This window comes from Bombina bombina, chromosome 4, assembly GCF_027579735.1.
Source record: "Bombina bombina isolate aBomBom1 chromosome 4, aBomBom1.pri, whole genome shotgun sequence".
NCBI lineage: Eukaryota > Metazoa > Chordata > Amphibia > Anura > Bombinatoridae > Bombina > Bombina bombina.
In genome coordinates, this window is record NC_069502.1 from 58,169,740 (window position 1) to 58,176,283 (window position 6,544).

Below are 6,544 nucleotides of genomic sequence, written 5' to 3' on the forward strand. Positions count from 1 at the left end.
TTATGTGGTGTCAATTATATCAGGGTGAATAGATAATAGCAACGTTGTTGGTTGTTATGTCAAATAGTATTGCTCAAACCACTTATCAGGTTTTTAACCTTTGCTCCCCCCTGATAGTGAAGCACCTGTAAACAGCGTTGGGGGAATTCCTCCCTCCCCTCACAACGTTATAGAATAGGAACTTAGCCCTGCTAAATGGTACTTTTAGGTCACGTCAGTCACAATATCGCAGAAATTGGTGTAATTATTAATGTATTGTTATTGTAAATCTTCATTAACGATTGAAGATTACTACAGTACCCTGATATGGACAAGTGATTATAGGAATTCCTGTGCCTAATGATAGCTACTTCATTAATGCTGTGACCGTAGCGACTTTTATAGATCAACCAGAGGCAAAGCAAGTGTGCTTAATGCACAAAGGGGAACGTATAGTTAGAGGGATCTATGACTGAGAGAAATATATAAATGCAAATGCTGATAAATATGTACACTGAGCACAATTCTGATACATACACCCACTAAAAAAATGTGACCAATCCGGTTAACGTACAAACAACACACCCTCTCTAGATACAAGATCAATGTCAAGCCCTTCTAAATGGTACTTTTAAATCTTGTCACTCACAGTATCGAACAAATGGGATGTAAATATATTAAATAATATAAATCCTCAAAAGCAATTGGAGATTACTACGGTACCATAATACAGACATGTAGTTACGGGAATTCTCATTCCTAATGATACCTACGTCACTAGAACTTTACAGATCAACCAGTGATAAAGCAAGTGTGTTTAATGCACAAAGGGAAATGTATGATTAGAGGGATCTATGACTAAGAGGAATACATAAGTGCAAATGTTGTTAAATGTGTACATGAGCATACTCCTGATAGATACACTGTGAATAGGTCTCCTGTGCAGACATGATCATTGGAAACGGACTGGAGGTATACAACCTAGATGCCTAATTCTAAGGGAAGATAAATAGAAAAATAAATAAATACTCTCTCTATGGCCCAAGTGATAATGTACAAGGCTACAATACCCATCAGTACAGGGAGGGGACCATGCTATCCTCACCAAAAGTTAATTAGATCAAATTCAGAGTTGAGGCCTTCTGGAGTCCTTGTTCTCAACTTAAAGATCCAGAAGGCATCCCTTTCCCCTAGTTTACATGTCCTGTCTCCTAGGCCCTTTTTAAAAGGCACCTTGTCAATGATCGTCCAAGTGAAAAACCTTAGGTTCTTTTGGTGGACACCAGAAAAATGCTTAATCAAAGGAGTGGACAAAGTGCCTGCTCTAATGTCAGACAAATGCTCCTTAATATAAGTTCTGGCCTCCCTCGTCTTGAGCCCTACATACTGGAGGGAGCATTCTTTGCAGGTAATCACATAAATTATACAAGTTTGCCTACAATTGAGACAGAACTTAATCCTGAAACTCTCACCTGTTACAGACGAGCTAAAGGAGTCACCTGTGCTCATTCTTTCACATGCTATACAAGTGTGATGATGGCATCTAAATGTGCCAACACACCTAAGCCAAGATTAGTCACTTGGGACCTCAGATTTAATCCTGGTGGGTGCTACGATATTCCCTATAGTCCTCCTTGGTGAACCACGTTGACCCAGTCATCATCTGCCAACAGGAGTTTAAAATCTTTGCCCACAATTTGACAGATTTCCCTATATTGTCTGGAATATTCAGTGATGAATGTAACTTACCTATTGGTATCATGAGTAACATCTAAATTCCTCTGAGCATTCCTGTTATTGCTCAGTAGATTACTTCTGGGAATCCTCTCAACCATTTTCCTAGCCCTACTGATAGTCAGGGAACTGTAGCCTCTTGCTTGAAGACTTACTGCCAGCTCATCCGCCTGTTTCTCATACACTGAAGAATCAGTGCAGTTTCTCTTCAAGCGGATGAATTGGCCCTTAGCTACACCTCCGAATACCCTTCGGGGATGGCAGCTAGAGGCATGAAGGAGCGTGTTTCCTGCAATTGGTTTTCAATATACCTCCGTCCTGTTCTCTTGACCGGATATCCCTTCAAGAGCAATATCCAGAAAGTTGACCCATGTGGTCTGGATCTCAGAGGTAAAACCAATATCCACAGTGTTGTCATCAAGGTTTTCAATAAACTGAGTCAATTGTATGTCTTATCCACCCCAGATAAACAGGAGATCGTCTATGAAGCGCCTATACCAAACTATTTCTTTTCTGTGGGGGTTTCCCTCCCCAAAGACGTGGGACAGTTCCCACCAACCCATACAACAGGTTGGCATAGGATGGGACAATTTTGCCCCCATCGCTGTCCCACGTCTCTGGAGAAAGAAACTCCCCCCAAATTCGAAATAATTGTTGGTTAAGAGGAATCTGGTGACTTCCACTACATAGTCTACAAACTCAGGATCTCCACCATAATATTTATCCATGAAGAAGCGTATAGCCTCCAGGCCCTTTGTGTGTGGTATGGATGTGTAAAGTGATTTGACATCCACAGTCAGCCACTTATAATTAGATTTCCATGTAATGTTACTCAAGAGATTTATCACATGCTTGGTATCCGCTAAGTGGCTCCACAAGGTGCTCACCATACGCTGTAGGATGTTGTCCAACCATTCAGACAAATGTTCCAGTAGGGAGCCAATACCACTTACTATGGGTCTCCTTTGTACATTTTCCACCGATTTATGAACCTTAGGTAGGTGGCTGAAGGTAGCAATGGTTGGATTGGATACCAATAGATAATTTCTGGTATCTGGGTCAATATAGCCAAATTCCATCCCATCATCTACAAGGGAGGCCAATTGGTGTTGGTATGCTCATGTTGGGTCCCCAGATAGGGCAGTATAGTCCTCTGGATTGCATAGCTGTCTTTCAGCCTCTGCAATAAAATTACTCCTATCCATGAGGACTATAGCTCCACCCTTATCTGTGGCCCTAATAAAATACCAGTGTTTTTACTTAGCTTACTGAGCACTTTTTTTCTATTGGTTTGTGATATTGTTATTTCTGCCTCTAACAGGTTTATAATAGAGGCACGTGAGATCTTCCTCTACCCTTTTTTGAAATTTCTTGAAGGTGGTCCCCCTACTCTGTATGGGGTGAAAGGAGGACTTATCCCTAAGAACAGGGGTCCTGACACTTCTGTGTAACTCTATTCCTCCACCCCCTTCTAGAGACTCCAAAACTCCAATGTCACAAATTTCTTTGAGGGAACTGTCCCTCAATGGCCCTGTCATCCCCAATAGTTTGGTTACTTGAGTGGTATTGTGACTCTCATTTACCCCCCTCTTAGAGTGAGTATTGAAAAATGTTCTCAATGTCAAATCTCTGTTGAGTTTATTCATTTCCAATAAAGTTCCAAACAAGTTAAAATCCGCCGTAGGTACAAAGGTCAACCCTAGGCTCAAAACTTCTAGTGGATGTCTGGGGTGTATTGGGATAAGTTCATTACATTCCATATCTGTAATTCCCCCTTCTTCTTCCCCTCCTCTGTGGGTATCTTCTCTGCCCCTTGTACTGGTAGGTGGGGTCCTGGTTTTGATTTTCTCCTCCCCCTCTTCTGGTGTTTTTTGGGGGATGGAAAAACCCTGCTCTAGATGCGCTTGTTCCTGTCCTCCTATATCCTTTGAGTTCCCCGGTTCAGGGGTCGTCTCTTCCCTGTAATGTGACTGCTGGTGGACTTGAGGAGTTGATGCTTTTAGGATTGGAGGCATAGCCTTTGGTTTCACCACCTGTTCATTGGTTCATTTCCCCTCCTGAGGCTGAGCCTTCATCCCAGGACTCTCCCTCACTTTCATAACAGTTCACCCTCCTTCCATGGTTGCGTCTATGTCGATTCGTACCTCGCTATTGACCAGGGAAGAACACTCTCTAATTCTGTTCTTTCCTTAATAGGGATTGATCTTTCTTATTCCATACATAAACTCTATTAAGGTTGTAATCTTGCTGGTCCCTCAAGTATTTGTTGTGCTTCGCTTCGAGGAGAAGTACTTTTGCCTCTGCTATTATTTGTTGTAAGGTGTTATCAAACTTCACAAAATTAGCCTCCTTGCTTTGCAGATTTAGTTCTTTTTGAACTTCTGTTATCTTCTTCACCGCGATCTCCTCCAGAACTCTTTGTTTAAAGTCACAAATGAGGCTATACGCTTCTTCATGGATAAATATTATGGTGGAGATCCTGAGTTTGTAGACTATGTAGTGAAAGTTACCAGATTACTTCTAACCCACAATTATTTTGAATTTGGGGGGAGTTTCTTTCTCCAGAGACGTGGGACAGCGATGGGGGCAAAATTTGCCCCATCCTATGCTACCATTTTATGGGTTGGTGGGAACTGTCCCACGTCTTTGGGGAGGGAAATCACCACAGACAAGAAATAGTTTGGTATGGGCACTTCATAGACAATCTCCTGTTTATCTGGGGTGGATCAAACATACAATTGACTCAGTTTATTGAAAACCTTGATGACAACACTGTGGGTATTGGTTTTACCTCTGAGATCCAGACCACACGTGTCAACTTTCTGGATATTACTCTTGAAGGGATATCTGGTCAAGAGATCGGGAGGTAGGTATATCGAAAAATTATTGCAGGAAACATGCTCCTTCATGCCTCTAGCTGCCATCCCCGAAGGGTATTTGGAGGTGTAGCTAAGGGCCGCTTGAAGAGAAACTGCACTGATTCTTCAGTGTATAAGAAACAGGGGGATGAGCTGGCAGTAAGACTTCAAGCAAGAGGCTACAGTTCCCTGACTGTCAGTAGGGCTAGGAAAATGGTTGAGAGGATTCCCAGAAGTAATCTAATGAGCAATAACAGGAAGGCTCAGAGGAATTTGGATGTTACTCAAGATACCAATAGGAAAGTTACATTCATCACTGAATATTTCAGACAATATAGTGAAATCTGTCAAATTTTGGGCAAAGATTTTAAACTCCTGGTGGCAGATGATGACCTGGTCAACATGGTTGACCAAGGAGTAAGGTTTGCCCACAAAAAGAACAGGACTATAGGGAATATCGTAGCACCCACCAGGATTAAATCTGAGGTCCCAAGTGACTCCTCTTGGCTTAGGTGTGTTGGCACATTTAGATGCCATCATCACACTTGTATAGCATGTGAAAGAATGAGCACAGGTGACTCCTTTAGCTTGTCTGAAATAGGTGAGAGTTTCAGGATTAAGTTCTGCCTCAATTGTAGGCAAACTTGTATAATTTATGTGACTACCAGCAAAGAATGCTCCCTCCAGTATGTAGGTTTCACGACGAGGGAGGCCAGAACTCGTATTAAGGAGCATTTGTCTGACATTAAAACAGGCACTTTGTCCACTCCTTTGATTAAGCATTTTTCTGGTGTCCACCAAAAGAACCTAAGGTTTTTCACTTGGATGATCATTGACATGGTGCCTTTTAAAAAGGGCCTAGGAGACAGGACATGTAAACTAGGGGAGAGGGAGGCCTTCTGGATCTTTAAGTTAAGAACAAGGACTCCAGAAGGCCTCAACTCTGAATTTGATCTAATTAACTTTTGGTGAGGATGGCATGGTCCCCTCCCTGTACTGATGGGTATTGTAGCCTTGTACATTATCATTTGGGCCATAGAGAGAGTATTTATTTATTTATTTATTTATTTATTTATTTATTTATCTCTTTATCTTCCCTTAGAATTAGGCATCTAGGTTGTATACCTGCGGTCCTTTTCCAATGATCATGTCCGCACTGGAGACCTATTCACAGTGTTTCTATCAGGAGTATGCTCATGTACACATTTAACAACATTTGCACTTATGTATTCCTCTTAGTCATAGATCCCTCTAATCATACATTTCCCTTTGTGCATTAAACACACTTGCTTTATCACTGGTTGATCTGTAAAGTTGTAGTGATGTAGGTATCATTAGGCATGAGAATTTCCGTAACTACATGTCTGTATTATAGTACCGTAGTAATCTCCAGTTGCTTTTGAGAATGTATATTAATATTTACATCCCATTTGTGCGATACTGTGAGCGATAAGACTTAAAAGTACCATTTAGAAGGGCTTGACGTTGATCTTGTATCTAGAGAGGGTGTGTTGTTTGTACGTGAACCGTACTGGCCACATTTTTTTTTCAGTGGGTGTATGTATCAGAATTTTGCTCAGTGTACATATTTATCAGCATTTGCATTTATATATTTCTCTCAGTCATAGATCCCCTTTGTGCATTAAGCACACTTGCTTTGCCTCTGGTTGATCTATAAAATTTATTACGGTCACAGCATTAATGAAGTAGCTATTATTAGGCACGGGAATTCCCATAATCACTTGTCCATATCAGGGTACTGTAGTAATCTTCAGTCGTTAATGAGGATTTACAATAACAATACATTAATAATTACACCCATTTGGGGGCGTGTCCAAGTCACGGCCATGATCGGATGCTAAACTCAGGAGCTCCGTTGCTAATTGCAGCAATCTATGGATTATACCTAAATGAATAGCCCAGTCTGCAAACCAACCTCAAATATTAATTGGGGAGAAGATAAGGAGTCGACT